The 20,222-nt window shown below is 32.2% G+C and overlaps 1 long non-coding RNA gene across 1 annotated transcript; it reads left to right on the forward strand.

The window, feature by feature from the left end:
* The first annotated feature begins 16,133 nt into the window (after positions 1-16,133).
* On the forward strand, positions 16,134-18,495 carry LOC121227948 (uncharacterized). Its single transcript, XR_005925470.1, has 2 exons — positions 16,134-16,764; positions 18,007-18,495. It is a non-coding gene; the product is annotated as an uncharacterized lncRNA (long non-coding RNA).
* The last annotated feature ends 1,727 nt before the right edge of the window (positions 18,496-20,222 follow it).

Here is a 20,222-nt window from a genome sequence, read left to right on the forward strand (position 1 = left end):
GTTTAAGTGATTGGGTAAAAGTTTGTCTATTTGTATTTTATCTGCTTATCTTAACGTTTGTGACTGATTTTGCGTGTATTGTAGTGTAAGCGTAATTTTCGATTTCCTTATCATTGTGTTTGTGATGATATTGTTTTGGTATCGACCTATTGATGGGTTTATCTGTTGTCATTCTATGTATAGTACCAAGTGTGTTGATTGTTGCGTGTGGTCGGGACGTAGGTTCCGAGTTTACCCTCTATTTCTATGTATCTCAATAAACACTCTGTGCCATCGAACTTCTATTTGGATTTCTATTCTATAATTTTGTTTTTAGTCACCTTTTGAATTTACACTGAGCTCGTGTAGCACACCTCCTTAGTGTTTCCCCTTTTAGGTACTTTATCGCTTTCTGAAGCTTAGCCTCAGCATGCCGGAGGTTTAGGACAGACACAATAAGGAAACATGTTTAAGGGTCTTCTTTTCGATTGCTATTTTGGTAAATGGGTTTGAAATATAAATAATTATAAGAATTTTGGTTCAGTTTAAATTTGGGCTGTTCATAAATGGTTTTCTTTGGACTAAAATTTTTGTAATAACGGGACTTTATATCTGAGTGTCTTTGCAGAACTTAAATGCTGTAATGTTTTTCGGTTTGTTAAACTAAATTTCCCACGATCACTTCAGTGATCAATGTGACCTCTAAAATTCGGTCTAAACTCCTAGGCCTGGTTTTAGGGTGTTACACAATGAATCTTCCTATCAAACTAGAAAGATAATTAGCAAGGAGAATATCTTTAATGAGTTTAGGATAAGTCTTCAAATCTTCAAGATATGTTAACAATACTCAATCCAATCTAATCTCCTCAAAATGGGGAAGTTAATTTGCTTGATTCAATCCAAATCAATCTTCAAAATATGCTTCTATAATAGGTTTGGGTATCATAGATGGGCTTGCATCGGTCCAAACTATCAACAAATATCACAACTCAAATATTTTGTTTAAATTGCTAACTTCAAATATGACAAGTTATGAGGCTAGGCAAAGGTAAACAACAGTGGCACTGCTTTAGGCACTCCTCATAATTGTTTGAATAAATTATATACTAACTCAATGTCATTATATTAAAAAGATATTAAGGAAGTTTAATCATTTTGTTTTAAAACATAGTAAATCCCTATAGAACCCCATGTTAAGTTAGTTCCTAATAATGGACCTTTAGTAAATCAAAAACAATATGTTAAAGTTGTTGGTTGTTTGATGCATGCTATGAGGTATACTAATATTGATACTACATGTGCTATTGGAATCTTATATAAATTTGCTAGTAATCCTTGTATAGAACAATGAAATGAAATTAGCAGATGTCTAAGATGTCTAAAGAATACTATAAAATATGAATTGTATTTTACTTACATTATTCTAGTATCACTACAAGAAAATAGGGTTTTAGCGGTGTCAATAGCGGCGTTTTTGTTAACACGCCGCTAAAAACAGAGCAATAGCGGCGTTTTTTGTTAAAACGACGCTAAAAATAGATCAATAGCGGCGCTTTTGGTAAAACGCCGCTAAAAGTCGGAGCAATAGCGGCGCTTTTGGTAAAACGCCACTAAAAGTCATATAACCCCTAAAACTCCTAAACCCTAAAAAATCATGAACACTAATCTATAACCCCTAAAATACTAAACCTCTAAACCTTAAAAACCTTAAACACTAAACTATAACTTCTAAAACCCTAAACCCAAAAAACATCACATGGATGTTGATGTGTATATGCATATATATTAATGTAAAAGCTTATGTTCATAATAAATTATGGAAGCAATACTTAATATTGATTAAATTTATTTTTTGGTTTACGGTTTAATATTTAAGGTTTAAGGTCTATAGTTTAGGGTTTTATGGTTTAAGGTTTAATGGCCATGGGTATATAGTATGTTAATCTCAAGTGAATCATATTCAATAATTAAATCCTAAACCCTATAATTAATTATTGTTATCAATAATAGATATCTTGATTTTGATAAAAAAATATTTTTATATATTAATAAGGTGTTATATTGTTTAATGGATTGAAGGGATATTTTGTGGAAAATGTTTTAAATGATAAATTTAACTTTAAATTTTATTAATAGTTTTTTGTTTATACTATTTTAATATTTATCTATATTGATTAATTAAAATATATATTTATTTATATTAACGAAAATTCTCTACACTCATTTGTGTCTCCACGTTTTTTAATTATAACTCATTTTCTTTTTAAAATATATATTTGTGTCTCCACGTTTTTCATTTTCTTTTACACAATTATTGATATAACATCATTTTATATTTATTTATTGCATGGATACATAAATAATTATATTTATTCAATATAAAAATATATTGATGTATTTATTTTTTTAAATGTGTATGATTAAATCAAAATTAAAGTTTCAACTATACATTTAAACTACAATTAGAATTTCACGTCTACAATTACACATTAAACCGAAATAAAAAATAAACTCAAAAAATAAAAATTAAAAAATAAAAAAATAAAAAAATAAAAACTTAAAAACTTAAAAATTTAATATTTAATATTTTAGTCCATATTTCAATAAAAAAGTTTAATATTCAAAATTAAAAAAAATTCCAAAAGAGAAAAATAAAAAATATGTTAAAAATAAAAAAATTTAAAATTAATCAATAGTGGCGTTTTACCTTAAAGCGCCACAAAAAATTGAATTATAATGGCGTTTTTAGTGAAAACGCCGCAAAAAATCACCAATTTTTTATTACCCGCTCGTTAGTCCTTAAATCCCCCAAATAACTCTCAAAATTTGCCCCCAAATTTCCCATTCCCAGCAACACCAAGTCAATACACCTACACTAATTGCCGAAAGTCCGTAGCTTGGAGCTTGTCCTGACTGCTTCCTCCACTAATTGCCGGAAGAAGCCGACCGTAAAAGAAAGATCTTCTACTTCAACCTGGCTTCGGTTGACCCCCTTTCGGTGGTAGTAAGAGCAGAATCTTGGGTTGGTGCTTGAAGTAAGGGTCATCAAAGAGACGGATCAGTTTCCTTTTAATTTTACCGGTGATTTCTATGGCGATGGAAACCCTAGATGACGAGAAACCGGAGGAAGAGGAGGTGATAGATAAAGAAAATAAAGAGGGAAGTGAAAAGGTATGCTTTCTTTTCTTTATTCACATCAAAAACGTCAAAAGCTTGCTTCACTTCTTCCAAGCTTGGCTCTTGTTCAAACAACCTTGAAATCTCCTAACAATCGTATGATTCATTCAACTATTCTTCACTTTCTTGGCTGCAAAAAATCCCTAGGTTCCCCATCAAAATCTCCACTTCTTTTCTGCATAATCTCTCACCACCAGATAAAACTTCCTTGCTTGAAAACCCAGATTTCTGGTTCTTCAGGTCCCAATCTGAAGTCTGGTTTCCATTTCTCTGCTTTGTTTCTTAGAACCTGCTGCCTTTTCTCTTGTTTAACTGCAATTTCTGAATTTGACTTTTGGTTGTTTGTACAATGAAGTTTCTTGGATGTTCATAGGTGGCTGTTTTATTTATTCCTTGAATTTGATCCTTATTTTTCTCTACATGATTTTTTTAAAAATGACAAATTTCATAATTCGATCCTTTAAATTTGGATTCTATGTCGTGCATATAATTTGTGATTGGCTCAACTATTTACTTCAAAAACTGAAATAAAAAATTTGTCAAATTCAGAGTGCAAATGATATTTTATTTTTTATCCTCTACGTTTTCCATGGTTAATTCTATTTTCCATGGTCTTAGGGTTAGGAGAGCTGCAATTTGAATTCTAGAGTAGACTCTTTGATTACACAGATTGAGACAAAGCTTGAGTTCGATGGTTTTTTTATTAATACTGTTGTTCTTCAATTTCTTTTCTTTTTCTTTTGGTTTGCAGTTGAATCGTTCAAGTGCCGTATCTGCAAATACACCCTCCAAAATTTGTCATACTTTTCCTGGAAATGGAAGATGTCAAAGGTTAAGTTTCAAGACCAAAGCTGCGGGTTCAGTTGAAGGAAATGTACTTGACAAAGAATCGGCTAGTATTAGTAACAAGATAGGTAACTGCTTGCTGTCTCATTAGATATCTGATTTCAGGGAAAACAATCTTGGAAGCCATGGTTTCTCTTAAGCTATTCAGAGCTGAAATATGGAGAATGAAACTGGCATCAGTTCTAACCCTGTTATAGTTTATCTGACTTTTGAAGCATCTTTGAATTTTTTTTATTTAAAATCATCAAAGGAAATTAACATGCCATCTGTATTTCATTCCTAATTTGTTTATAACAAAAGATGAATGAAAAATCTCTCTCTGTAGGTCATTCTGATGAGAATTGAATCCAAAACGCAGTTGCATTGGTTCCGTAGTTCATAGTTTGCCACATTACGGTGGACTCTACAAGCAAAATAAAGTGTATATTATATTTGTTGCTTTCTCCTACATCTGATGCTTCTTCAATTTTGGATGGAATTACATTTAAGTACTGTCATTGATGTAGATTATGGAGTTGTTGGTATTCACCATGTTGGAATTCTATGTGAAAACCTTGAAAGATCTTTTCAGAGATGCTGCGAGTTTAAATTTAAACATAGAAGAATGTAGAAGAAGGAGTTATCTTATGACTGGATTTTTTTTTCAATTAAAATCAGCAAACACATCAGAAGAATCAGGTAAAGGACACTATTGATGTGGATGAACCTAAAGGTATTTTACTTTTGCCATATAATCTGTTTCTTTATGATACACAATCTTCTTTAGGCCTATTTTACTAAGTCTCGTGTATTTAGAAAGGGGAGACCCGTTAACTGCTGAAGAGTTGGAAGAAAAGGAGCGACTATTAGAAGAGGTGAGTGCAACGTGTTACATGTTATATTTTTATTTGTTTGTTTGTTTGAGCGTGGTGATAAGATAATTGTCTGTGCTGACAATCTTTTTGCACTGGTTGAGTATGCAATGAAGCTACGCAAGCCTATGATCTATGGTGCTACCAGGTTATTTGTGAACATCAATTGCTCTGTCCTTTTTGTATTGTTTTTATATTGTTGTGTCAATTTTCCCTTGTAATGTGCAGCCATCTTGAGAGGACTAAAATTCTAGTCATGATGTGAACACTATTTTATTCAATTTGGGTTAATTATATCCACTAAGCTGAAGCTTTCTGTTATACTAATAACTATTTCCCTAATACAGGAGCACGCTACTGCTGCCTTCCAGTATTTCCTTGGAATCAAAAGTAAAACAGCATTGCATTCTCTTTTGGTATGGTCTCTATATAAATGTCTGAACTATTATTCAATTTTTTGCAGCTATTTCGTGCTAATGATGTACGTATGCATTTCCTTTTGTAGCACTGAATATGCAGCTACCAAATTTTATTCACCAAAGTCTGCAAGTATGGTTTGCTTTCTCTTTCATTTTTTTTCTCATTCTCTAATAATTCTCATTAGCTTGTATTCTTCTCTGGTAATAAAACGATGAACCCTTTGGTACAACAAATGCGGACGGCTATTGGCAATGGACAGGCAATCAGCTTTAATCTTACCTCCTGTACATCGTCCTTATTGAACTCTTTCTGTTTCAAAACAATCATCGACTCAATCTATTTCCTCAACATTAGATCAAGGTTCTAATGCCCCTGAAGCTTATCATATCGGTTGCTTCTCGGATAACACGTAAGTTCACTCTACTTTCTGTTAACCAAGGTATATTAGCTAAAGCTAGGAACAGATCAAATTGATACTAGTGAGTGATGAAAACAAGGTTTTTATATTTACTTACTTTAGGTGATCGAATGAGAATGTTTTAGGACATGTGTATTACATGATGTGATATGCAAATATGCTTATGTGTACGTACGCATGCTAAAAAAAGACATGGATTTAATTATGTTCTGGTGTTGATTTTATTTATGCATGCTTAATTTAGTAAAAATGTTGTGTATTCATGGAATTTTTGCAACGATTCTTTTTATATAAAAAGTAAAGGAGCATTCTGGAATTAAGATGAAATGTAAGATTTTTAGAAGCAAATTAATCAATTAATACTTTTAATCACATGTAGTAATCTATTACAAGTTATTCTTATTTTGTTTTATTTATATACATGGTTTCCACAGGAATGAAATTTGATAACATTAATTCATGAAATATGATAAACCCTGTTTTTATATATTCTGAAAGCTCAGAAGAAGACACTACTGGATCATGTAAAGTTTTATTTTGGCTGCTAACAACGAAAAGGTCTTCTAATTCTCTCATCAAATGGAATTAAAAAGATGAAGTGAAGCTCTCTATCAAATAACTTGTTCACTTAAATTCTTTTTACTTGCCATTATAGATTTTGAACTACTTTAATCTCTGAACTGTTAAAAAACTTAGCTTGTTTTCTTGCTTGTGTCTGCCATTCCAATCTTATTAGGATGATGCAATATGTGCCTTCCTATGTGATAATAAATTTGAAACCAAATTCCACAGTTTCGCTTTCTTTCGTGTTTGATGTGCTAGTATCTTTAGGTTATCTTTGAATGAGAGAAATGAAATGATTTGTTTGGTTGGCTTGATATATATCTATATTTAATGGTAATTGGAGATATGCTTTGAGTGATTAGGAATATTAGTCCTTTTGGTGCATACAGGGACCAGTTTCTATTAGTAGTAGTAGTTTTAAGTTGGTTAAGTATTTGTGAGGCAATAGTGTGCCCTGAGATCTTATAGATTATGATTGAACCTTCACAGGAAAGGCAGAGATTGAAGCTCAAATCTTAGCTGCTGAAGCAGCAGCAAAAATGAAGGCAGAGGTTAAGCTGAAAAAGCAACGGGAAAGAGAAGAGAAGCTACTGGAATTACATTACAAAAGGTTTTTATCTTTTTCTTGCTTTTTCTTTTTGTCCTTATTATGTTTGTATAGTGGAGGGTTTTAGAGGCTAGAACACTGTAATACCATATAGTATATACAAAATATGAAACAGACCATGCCATTATTTATTGAACAGGTAAAAAACACTTGAGTTCTAACTTTTGAATTTTAATTGTGCTATTAATTTATTATTTTAAATTGTAAATTTAAATTCATTAATTTTTGTATTTAGTTTTAAAGTTAAAATTGTAATAGAAAATTTTTATATTTATATCATTCAATATTTTGATAATGAATTTTAAATTTTTTATATTTTTCACGATTTTTATAATATTTTATAATTTTTTTTGAATTTAATGACCTTTAGCGGCGTTTTTTTTCAAATAAACGCCGCAAACGTTAGCGGCGTCGGAAATAGCGGCGTTTTTAGCGGCGCTTGGAAAAACGCCGCAAATAGTTTTAGTGGCACCTGAAAGCGCCGCTAAAGGCCTAAAAAAACGCCGCTAAAAGTCAGTTTTGCTATAGTGTAATAAAATGTTATAGTGGTGTCAATTGGGCTTGTTATAAAGTGAATTCAAAGTCTACTAGTAGTTGGTTGTTTACTTTAGGTGTTTAATAGTTACTTGGTCTTCTAAAAGACTAACATGCATTGCTTCATTGTTTATGGAATATAAGTTTATTACTATGTCATTAGTAACGCCTAAAGGACCAATCCCTTTTTATTGTGATAATCAAGTGACTATCTATAACACTAAAATTGAGAAACTCTCAACCCTCAAGCAATAGTAAACATATTGCTATGAGATACAACTACATAAGAGATGTAACATCCCAAACCTGACCTAAAAGTTATGATCGAATGTTGAGGAATTACATTAATTGGTTTAAAAGCCTTTATTTCGATTAAACTAAACACGCATTTTGAAAACATAAAATTTTGGCAAAAACTTTCATAGATGATTAGAAAAACCAAAGTTCAAAAAAACTTATTTAAAACCCGGAATTCAAATTCAAAGTCACGTATTTTGAAAGTACTAATGTTGGCAAATCATTTTTAGTATTAAAACAATCATTCGTTAAAAAACCCATATATTTTATTTACAGAAAACACGTAAGTTATTACTTAATCTTGCATCAAAAAATTATCAAAGTTTTAGTTTTGAAAATTGAAATCTATTTTTATTAACCCGTATGATTTTGTAGTTTAATGTTAAAATACCAAAAGTCGACGAACAGAATACAAACCCAAAACAAAACCAAAATTGAAAACTTAGTTTAAAAAAATCAAAAGTCCCAAAAAAATTGATTAATTAAAAATAATCAAACCAACTTAAGCGTAAAACCAATCCGAGCTCCCGCACGTCATCCGATCCTAAGTTGGAAGTTAACCTGAAACATATTAAATAAACGAATGAGCTAGAAGCCTAGTGTGTAACTTGGCCCAAATTGTAATTTTTATTTAACAAACACATATGTAAATGTCATCACAAAAATTTATTTATAATGTACAAATATCATATCAAAATGTTATATTACCAGAAACATATATCAAATCACAAGGTCATACTCTTGGACATATTTTGGATTAGATTATCATATTTTCATAAACATATTAGATTAGAATGTCATGTCAGACCAAAACAAATACAGACACAAATCCTACCCCCATCTGCTACATACCAACTCCGTCCAACCAATCACACCAATTAAGACTAAAAAAGTTCATTCATCCAATCACACCAAGTCGTGGTGGTATGTCACTCATATAAGTGTAGTTGAGCCGCCAAACAAAAAATTACAATAATCCGCTAGAATAAAAAATATGTGGTCAAGCCATTAAATTGCAGTCAAGCTATCATATCTAATATTGCAGATACACCGCCAGAAGATGCAATAATACTTCCAGAATCACACTTCCTCCATCACGTATCATATCTCACCTCAATGCTCATACAAATACAACAGGCATCATATGCACATATGTTATATATGTTTTTCACATTAGAACATACTAACAAAATTATCAGGTCACAGATCATATACAAATTTCACATTTTAAACATATCTTATCCCTATCATGTACATTCGAAAGATATCAGATTTCATATTTTAGAATCATATTTAAGCCAAACAAACTTCACAAAATGTCTAATTATGAATTTCAAAGTGTAACAGACAGAAGTGAAAATTTTTAAAAATTGGGCCCACACACCCTAAATGGCCGAGCCCGTGTGACCCAGATGGCCTAGCCCATGTAGCCCACACTGCCCAAATAGCCTAGACCATGTGGCTTACACAATTTTCCACACGGCCATGTGACGTAGAATTGTTTCGAAAACAACCTTTGTTTTTAAGTTTTCCCAAGTTTCTAACGTAGTTTTAGGTTAAAATCACACACCTGATGCTATTTTTGATTAACCACACAATAGAGCACTCCCGAAACCTAAAACCAATTATTAAATCACAACGATTAACTATCAACTAACAACTCTGAAACTTTGCATTAGATAGTCAAAAATTATACATAATCCCCAAATCTAATGTTAACCCACTTATTGCGAAATTGACAGCAACCTACACCATTTTTGACCATCGAAAGACCTTACGCCTCACGATTACCATCAGCACATGGCGGGACAATTGTTAGAGATTTGTAAAGGACCTTCGTAGAAGGATTTTCTCTGATTGCTGCACCATTGATGAAACTGTTAAGGAAAGGAGTAGCATTTGTTTGGACTGAGACTCAGAAAAAAGCTTTTGACCATTTGAAAAAGGTATTAACTGAAGCACCAGTGTTGATTCAACCGGAGTCTGGGAAGGACTTCACTGTGTACAGCGATGTGTCGCATGTGGAGTTAGGATGTGTACTGATGCAAGAGGGTAAGGTGGTCGCTTATGCTTCACGGTAGCTTAAGCCTCATGAAGCAAACTACCCTACGCACGACTTAGAGCTAGTAGCAGTGATCTTCGCGTTGAAAATCTGGAGACATTACTTATATGGAGAAACGTGTATCATATACACGGACCATAAGAGCCTAAAATATCTGTTAACTCAAAAGGAGTTTGTGCCATGCATCCTAGAGGGAATAAGTTGTATCATGACTTGCGAGAACTGTACTAGTGGCCAGGGCTTAAACGAGAAGTAACGGAGTTCGTGGGGAAATGTCTGACATGCCAGCAAGTGAAAGCTGAACATCAATTTCCTTCTGGATTACTGCAACCGGTGAAAATTCCATTGTGGAAGTGGGAGAGAGTCACTATGGACTTTGTGAGTGGGCTACCTTTGACACCCACCAAGAAAGATTCTGTGTGGGTAGTGGTGGATAGGTTAACAAAATCTGCCCATTTCATACCAGTTCGTACTGATTACTCCCTGCAAAAGTTGGCTAGGTTGTATGTGGCAGAGATAGTGCGACTACATGGAGTGCCAGTGTCGATTATTTCCGACTGAGACCCTAGGTTTAAATCTCGGTTCTGGAAGAAGTTGCAGGAGGCATTGGATACACGTTTGGATTTCAGTACTGCCTTTCACCCACAGACAGATAGACAGTCGGAGAGGGTTATTCAGATTTAGAGGATATGTTAAGGGGTTGTATCATCGATTTTCGTGGGAGTTGGGAGGACTACTTGCCATTGGCGGAGTTTGCATACAATAACAGCTACCAAGCAAGTATTCAGATGGCTCCATATGAGGCACTTTATGGGCGGAGATGTCGTACGCCTACGTGTTGGACAGAGTTGGGTGAACGACAAGTGCTTGGACCGGAGTTGGTGGCAGATACTGAAAGTAAGGTTAAGTTGATAAGAGATCAATTAAAGGAGGCATCTGATAGACAGAAGTCGTATGCGGATCTAAGGTGCAAAGAGATAGAGTTCGCAGTTGGGGATACGGTTTTCTTAAAGGTTTCACCTTGGAAGAAGATCTTGAGATTTGGCAAGAAAGGCAAATTGAGTCTGCGGTTTATAGGGCTTTATCGAGTTCTTAAGCGGGTAGGGCCAGTAGCGTATCAGTTAGAGTTACCACCAGAGTTAGACAGAATCCATGACATTTTTCATGTGTCTATGTTAAGACGATATCGATCGGATCCCTCACATGTTGTGCCAGTGGAGGAGATTGAAGTAAGGACTGATTTGACCTTTGAGGAAAGAACCCATACAAATTTTAGATCGAGAGGTTAAAGTTCTAAGAAGGAATTTGGTTCCGTTGGTAAAAGTATTATGGCGTAATCATGGAAGGGAAGAAGCTACTTGGGAATCAGAAGAGATTATGCGTCAACAATACCCTCATCTGTTTGGATCAGGTAAATTTCGAGGACGAAATTTCTTTAAGGAGGGTAGAGTTGTAACGCCCTAATTTTCGCGAATTCTATGAATGTTGGCATAGGTTTAATTATGTTAGTGGGCCTCTAGAAGGCCCAAGCTTAAGATAGAACCCGGTAATTTTAGTTAATTTTTGTTCCATAAGAAAAATGGAGTGAAATTATGAAATAGGACTTATGTGAAAATGTTTGAAAATGCTATAGGCTAATTTGTAGTGGCCAAATAAATAGTAGTGCAAAATAGGAGGATTTGCATGTCAAATTCCCTACTTTTAATGTAGTGGCCGGCTAAGGTGATGGATAGTTGATAATGTATGCATTTTAGCATTTTAATAGTTAATGGATGATGGGCATTAGCATTTTAATAGTTAATGGATGATGGGCATGGTAAGCATTATGGGCATATTTTTATTGGAATTATGGCATGAGTATGGCACAAATATTAGTATATCATTTATGTGTCATAAAATGTTGAGTGATAAGAATAACAAAAGGAAGTAAATGAAGGTTTTTGTTCATTCTTTATTCTTCATAGCCGAATTTGAGAGAGAGCAAATAGGGGAGGAAACCCTTGAATATTCGGTCACTAGGAGGGGGAAAATTGAAGGTAAGTTCTTGGTACTTTGCTTCTATCTTGATGTTCATGAGTTCTTCTTAATTCTACCTTAACTCTTGAAGCATATTTTGGTTTTTGGGTGTGTTGTGAGCATTTGGTCATGAATTAAAATGAAGGAAATGGTTGTTGTTTCATGTTCTTTTGATGAAAAATGGAAGATAGGTGAAGTTGAGCCAAACAAATGATCATGCATGTGCTTTAGATGCTAAAGGGAAAAATCGGCTAACATGTTGTGCTTTAAAATGATGAAACAGAGATTATGATTAAGTAAAAATCATAGATATGTGATGATTGATTGGTGATATACATGTTTAAATAACATGCATGCAACATAGGTGTATGAGAGAGTGATTTGGTAATAAATCTGCTTGGGACAACAGCAGTAACGTGACTTTGGAAAATCACCATAAATTGTGGGAGATGAATTAGAAGCTGAATAAATTATGTAATTAAATCTTAATGAGTCTAGTTTCAAATGAAATAAACGAGAACATATTTTGAATTCTGTACAATGAGAAATTTGATTTGTAATGAAGAGTGGTCAGATTAGTCAAACAGTGAAACGTGGGAAACTTTAAGAAAAATCTGGTATTGATTGGGCATACCAAAAATTCTGAAAATTTTATGGATAGAAGATATATGAGTCTATTTTCAGGGAAAATTAATGGCACTTGATTTGGAGTTTCGTAGCTCCAGTTATAAATGATTTAGTGACAGCTGTTCAGGAAGATAGCTTGCAGTGAAATTATGATTATGTGGTAAACATTGACAAAAATTTGTTAATGAGTTGCTTATTGATTTCTTATAAGCTTACTATGATCTGTAGGTGTGGTTGGCCGAATATTGTAAGGGGTTAATACGTAGTTTGTATTTGAATAGTTAGATTAACATGTTAGTAATCCAATTGTAGGCGGTTCGTGTGTGGATCTCGTCAACATATCGTTGCAAACAGGTGTGTAACTAACACCCTTTTTCTTAGTCTAGATCGGCAAAAGTCGAAAAGTCGAAATGCCAAAAACCGGTATTTTGTAGATTTGCGAGTGTGCGAATGCTTGTGAGGTAAATCGATTAATGTTTTTGGTAAGCTGCAATGTTTGGACTGCAAAGTGCATGATTTCTGTGCCTTCGATATTTTTGGGCTTAATGGGCCAAAATTGGAATGATGGGCCAACGGGCCCAATTCGGTAAGAATCCTCGGTAGTGATTCTGTTAGTACGTGAAAGGTAGGAATATGTATGAAAAACCCTAAAATAGATAAATTACTGAAATACCTTTAAAAGTAGAAAATTTACAGTTTTACCCCTTAGGAGATAAATTACCGAAATACCCCTAGGGTTAAATTGACCTAAATGCATGTTTGACTGTTGTTATTTACTGCATGCCATGTTATTATCTGATGCATGGGATTGGGATATTGACAGAGGAAGTACTGAAAGTGGCTTGTCCACGTACTGGAGGCTTTGCCTCAATTTACTGTTAACTGAGCATTAAGGCTGCAACTATGGAGTGTTGGGCTGGGTGGGTTGAGCTATTCCCCACATGGAGTGTATGGCTGGTACGGGTGGAGTGTAGTGGTTGGTGGGTTGAGTAGTCTCCCCAAATGGGCTTGCATATGTTTACTGATGTTGCATGTATTTTGAAATGGGCCTATGGGCCATACTGTTATCTGAATAAGGGGCTAAGGCCCAGTACCACGTTACCTGAATGGGCTTAGGCCCAATAGGCTGGAGCTAACTTGGGCTTTGAATGGGTTTTTCTTACACACTGAGTTTCCCCAAACTCACCCCTTCTTTAACCTTGCAGGTGAGTCTTGATGTGGGTGACTTGGAGCCGGAGGGGATTCAGAGTGGCCATGGTGAATACTTTTGGGTTTGGAAAAGAGACTGGTTTTCTTAAATTATTTTTAATTACTATTTAATTTTTGGGTTGTAATAAGGCCATTTTAACTTTATTTTCTTCTTTGATTTTTCTGGGATTATATTATTAAAAACAACTTTAAATTGATGGATACTAATTCAAATGGGCTAGACATAGGGCGTGATTTCAAAACGATACTTGTTTTTTTTAAAATAACACGACGTCACGAATATTCGATTTACCAAAGATAATCACTCAAAGAAATTTCAACTTGTTATAACCAAGTGTGGCAATGGATGTGGGCATGTCTAGGATTGGATCCAATCGGAGAGCTTGGTACTTAAGCAGCCTTCATGGCTCACCTCCTCTGTTATGGATACATACCTGGTGCCCAGCTTCTATTCACTTGGTTAGTTTGATAAAAGTCGGCTTTTTAAAACATTAAAAAGGGAACACGGGTTTTTGACTTCAAAGTGGCATATCGGATTCGGCCTTAACGTTTGGGCCGGGTTTGAGGTGCTACAAAGATAAACAAGGCCATGAGATGTAGGAGAATACTACCTATAAATAAACATAATCTTGTCTAAACCTTACTCTTTCACAATTCATGTCAATTAAAGATATTACTTATTCAAAAATAATATGCATTAGAGTTCAAAGGTTCTTTAACAAGATTTAAAAGGAGTGAAAATATTAATAAGATTGACATTTTTCAAGTGCATCCAAATGATTTTAGAATTGTGGGGGCAAGGACTATTCTAACAAAGCCTTGACAATGCATTTTGTTTCACAATGAGGTAAGATGGATTAATAGTCCTTAATGAGACTTATAGCTTATGATCAAATAAACATAAATCAATGATGTGACACTTTTAAATAAGATCTCTTGTACAAGTAGAGATGTTAGAGGTCGCTTTTTAAGGAATGATTAGTAGAATCCAAAAGTACTTTCTATTTACAGGATGCAACGTACGACCCTTTAACACGTTTCCTTAAAAAAATTAAAATAACTTTGTGATATAGAAGTGATACTTCATGTTTTACTATTACTTCAAAAATTAAAGCCTTAGGCCACTTTTGATTGTGTATCACATCGATATACAGAGATAATTATCTATGCTATTAAAAAAATAAGTTAGGAATTGTTGAATATAATGTATAAATATTTTTAAATAACATCTAAGTTAAGTAAACATTCATACATCATGCCATCCCACATTGAAAGTAGGCATAACATTGCATTCCACATTGGAAAATGGACTTGGTAGCTAAACAATTACTTTAGTAGAAAGATAAGTGTCATAAATCTCGTATTGATTACAAAACATTCTCATAATTAACATTGTTGTAAAATATTGTCAGATAAAAAAATTTAAAGGTAAAGCGTTTCTAAGAAACTTTATTTAAAATAATAATTTCCTCTTGTACGCAAAACGACCATGAAATACTATTCATGGGATAGTGGTGTAAAAATTAAGCCAAAAGGAGGCCAAATGGTGGTTGGTTGTGTAGGAAGAAAGTTTAGAGAAAAGTTTGACCTTTTTCAAAGAAGCAAGTGGAGTAAAAGATTTTATTAGTTTAATATTACAAGTTTTAAATATATATTATATTTTTAATAAAATTTTAAATATATATAATGTTTTGAATTCTTTTATATTTTTAATATATATCTTTGAATTTTTAAAAGTTTTTATAAATTTTCTAGAGTTTATTTTGTTTTTTCTTTAATTTTTTTATATTTTATACTTTTTAAATTACTTTTTGATAAGGCATATAAGATAAATTAATGTCATGTCAACTAATAATACATATGAACTATTGTGTGGACTACCACATTAAAAGTTAACGATCACTTAACATTTTCTATCAAAATATGACTAATTTGACCAAAATTAAAAGATGAAAGGTATAATTGCTTCGGGAAAGAAACAAAATGAGTGCTAATTTGACTAATCAATTAAACATTAGTGGTGAATTTTGAATTTATGCCATCTTAGAATGTTATCAATGATCATGAATAATTCGATCTTACGAAACATATATGAAAGGTAGAACAATTGGAAAATGATATATAATTTTAATGTTAAGTTTGATAGGAGTAATATTTATTACGCATGTTTTAGCATATGAGTTAATAATAAATTAATTCAACTAATAATATTTAATCACTCTCATAACTTATTTTGAATAAAAAGGAAGGAAAAATTTTGTTTATTTTAAAAAGATTCTATTTTTTACAAAAGTTTTTACTCATCTTGCTAATTTCAAGTTTAAAATTATACTAATTATTTTTTTATTTTATATCTAACTATTATAATGCGTATATAATAAATCTTTAATTTTATGATTTTAAATTTATTGGGTTTTAGATTCATCAAAATGGAGCTATATGATATCTTTTAAAATAAAACTAACTTTTATTTTAAATTAATTTTAGAATTGGAATTAAATTATGATCTTGAAAGTGTGACTAAGGCTCCGTTTGTTTGGGGTTAAAGGCTTTTCTGGAAAATATTTTCGTCATTTTTCGCTGTTTGTTTGGTGGAAAACAAACTCCCACTATAAATGCTTTTCCGAAACACAAGAAAATCACATCTTCTTTTGGGAAAATGTCTTGCACTTTTTTTTGGGTAAGACATTTTCCAAAACACAGGAAAACGCCTTCTCCCCTTCCCCTTCCCCTTCCCCTTTGGTTGCAAATTAGTGCCATTGCCAAGTACTCTACCCATTTTTATCTCTTCAATCATTTTGATTTTTGTTATCTATCTATCTTTTTTTTTTTCAATCTCTTAGCAAATTTGCCAGGAACCCTACCCCTGCCCTAAATTCCTCAAGAGTTGCGCGATTTTGAAGAACGATGATGAGAAAGTTTGGTCAAGGACCAACGGTAGGGTCGATGTTAAAGATGTCAGCAGTACAGTTGCAGGTTTGAGACAAAAATTGAGTTTGTACGTACAATTTTCAGCTCTGGTGAAGCGAGGATCGAAGCCCGACAAAGAGGAAGAGGAGAAGCAGGATTATTACGTGAATATGGGTTACGCTATTTGGACCTTGAGAGAGGAGTTCCCAGACATCTTCTACAGAGAGCTCATTTTTTATATTTACAGGTTCGGATTCGATTTTCCTGCATTTGATTTCTTTGAAATCGAGTAAATAATTGAGAATTCTGTAAAATAAATTTGATTTTTCAAAGTTTTCCTTGTTCATCTGCTGCTTTTGGATTCTCATCATTAAATTCAAAAAAAAAAAAGAAAGAAAGAGAGAAAGATGATGACATTTGTTTGAATAACGAGTACTAATTCATTCCAAGCTTATGTTTTTTATGTAATTAGATGTTTTTGAATGTTGGTCTTTTGTTTGAATGTTGATTGTTTCTGTGTGTGTATAAGGAAGAAAGTATTGGCTCTTAGCTTAGAACATAGAGAACTCTGTTAATAGTATCCATGTTTGATTGATTTTACAAATTGATGGATGGCAAAGATCATTTTGTTAAGGGCAAGGTGTGCACTCTACGCGTTCGAACCCTTGTATTGACTAAGGCACGAAGCGCTAAAGAAAAACACTTTTGCTCGAGTGAAATAAGGTGTAACAAGTATTGTGTGTGCATTTTTGTATATCTATTAGTCTTGATGAGTATATGCTTGTGTATATAATAAGCTTAAGATTTATACTTAAGATAATAAACTCTGAAAGTTGGTCGAATTTGTTTAGTGAACAAGCTAAATTTTCTTTTAATTTTGTTGGCCTGTGTGCATGATTTCTTTTGGTCTTGTGCCTATCGCCGTATACTCAAATATTAAGAAGGATCCCTTTTCAAAATGGTTTTTCCTTTTTGTGTGTGTGTTGCCTTACAAAAATGCATGCCTAGGGGTGCCGAGCTTGTGCCTACTGAATGCGCCTAGCCTGAAGGGGTTTCAGGTGCTTTTGTTTTTTATGCTAAGGCGCAATGCCTAGGTGCTTGTCTTAACAATACTGGATAAAGTTACGCCGAATGTACATAAATAGCATATGTCACTAGGTTGATGCATGCTGCTGCCGTCCTCGTGTAAATAGATTATGGGTTTTTCTATGTGACACCTATGAGATTCACTTTTGCCTTTCCAAACTGCAGTGATCAATCTGCACAGACTCAAAATTATAATGGTTTTATGTAGATGACATGTTTTTGGTACTGATTAATGTACGCAACGACTTCAATCATCATTCCAAGTGAATTTTAAACAAAAACTATCAGAAAATTGGGAGTTAATATCATTTGAGGCAATCTTTCTCTATAAACAAGGATCATGGTTATCATAGCCTTCTTTAATATGCAGTTTTCTTTATTACTTCATAATTTATTTCTGCAGTTGAGAAGATATTTGATGAGCTGACGCAGATGAAAGCCATATTTGACAGAGTGATTATGCAAAGAAACACCGCTGCTGCCAAATACATCTCTTTGAAATGAAATACTCATAGAGGGAATGATTTCAATGCTTTGAACGGTACAAAACTCAGATTCCTAATGTAACTATCATTGATACTCCATGCATTTTGAAAGGTGGCTTCATAGGAGATGAAGACTTCACCAGAAAGTTGGAATCAAGAATATGGTTGTACACAACATCGATGAGAAACTTTTTCTTCTTTATTTTTTTAATGTAGGAAGCATCAAATAATTGATTGCTCATCATCTTCTCACTAATGGAGCCATAAGAGAAATTCAATTGGATTTTAGGGTCAGCAAATTGAACGTTAATAAATGTACAGATGAAGAAACTGGATTGAGGTTCTCCTTTCATTTTTATGTCCCTCTTCCTTATCTAATTTCAACTCTCTGTTGTTGGTTGTTTTAACTCTGTTTCTATGCACTCTTTTTCCTTCTTTTTTCAACCATTAAAAGAAAATGGCAGGAGGTTTAGGAACATAAAGGAACAAAATTTTGGTACCTACTGAAGATCGAAACAAAGATGAAATATGTTTAAGAAGATAATAGAAAAGAAGAGATTGATTTAATGGATTTTCTTATACATTCTTCTTAGGAATTAAGATTCTAATTAGGACTTTTATGGTCAGTTGTCATAATTTCCATCAAACATTGCTTTATGGAGTTTATTCATTTTTCTTGCAAGATTCATGTTCTAACACTTATGTTGAACCATGTATTTGAAGAGTTTATCCCATGCACGAGTCTGTACATATTAATATTATATATATATATATATGACATGAGTACTTTAATAAAATTAAGGGTTTTATATATATTGGTTTCTAGTATTAATTTCTATAATTATTAAATCCTTGTTTTTTATTATTTTATAACACAATTAGAAATAATTTATTTGATTTTGGTTATTTTCAATTTATAACGGTTAATATTCGAGCTTAATAATTGAGTATTATTATATATTTAATTTGATTTATTTATTTATAAATAAATCATTGCAATATATGTAAAAACAATTTAAAATATAAATTTGTTAATATACGTAAAAACAGCTTTTTCGGAAAATATTTTTAAGAATTCTGCCAAACAACAAAAAATATTTTAACAGACTCATCCAAACACCAGAAAAGTAAATCATTTTTAGAAAAGTAAATCATTTTCCAGAAATTATTTTTCGGAAAACATTTTACTGGCAAACAAACAGAGCCTAAATTAAATTGTTTTCACAATTTTACAGGAATTGAATTAGATTTTGCTTAAATTTTGAAGGAGTTAGACTTTATTTAAATTGGTCCACTGAATTTAAATTAACTCTAACTCAAATTCATTTAAAAAATAGAAAATTAGAAAACTTTGTTTATAAAGAAAGGCTTAAAGATATAAAAAGCTTTTTAAACTTAAAAAAAATAATTAAGTCTCTTTTTTTTGCATTTAATTGAGCATTTAAACTTTCAAAATGCATAAAAGAAAAAAGCTCTCAAACTTCTTCCAAAAAAGCAATTAAACTCCCTCTTTTTTTACTCAATTAGGTATTTGAACTTTCAAAATGCATCAAAAAGACCCTCAAAATTTTTCAAAAATGCAATTAAACCCATGCTCTAATTAAAAATTATAAACAATAAATTTTAAAAATTTTATTAAAATTTAATAAAAATTATAATTTTTTATAAAAATCGTAAAAAATAAAAAAATGTAAAATTTTATAAAAATCATAAAAAATTAACAACCCCTAGTATTTCTTAATTAAAGACATCACGTGTTACAACACAACGCGACATGCGGTGAAAAATAATAAAAAAATAAAAATCAATAAAAGTTATAGAAAAATTATAAAATGCTTCTTTGGGTACAATAATTTTTTATAATTTTTTTACAAAATTTATATTTCTTTACATTTTGTATAATTTTCTTACGACTTCATAAAATTTTATAATTTTTTAAATTTCTACATTTTTATATTTTTTTCTAATTTTTAATAAAAGTAATGGCTTAATTGCTTTTTTTTTTTAAAAAAACTTGAAGATCTTTTTTATGTATTTTGAAAATTCAAGTACTCAATTGAATGCAAAAAAAAATTAGAGGCTTAATTACTTTTTTTGAAAAGATTCGAAGGCTTTTTTAATGTATTTTAAAATT

Source organism: Gossypium hirsutum, chromosome A04 (genome assembly GCF_007990345.1).
Source record: "Gossypium hirsutum isolate 1008001.06 chromosome A04, Gossypium_hirsutum_v2.1, whole genome shotgun sequence".
In the NCBI taxonomy this organism is placed as follows: domain Eukaryota; kingdom Viridiplantae; phylum Streptophyta; class Magnoliopsida; order Malvales; family Malvaceae; genus Gossypium; species Gossypium hirsutum.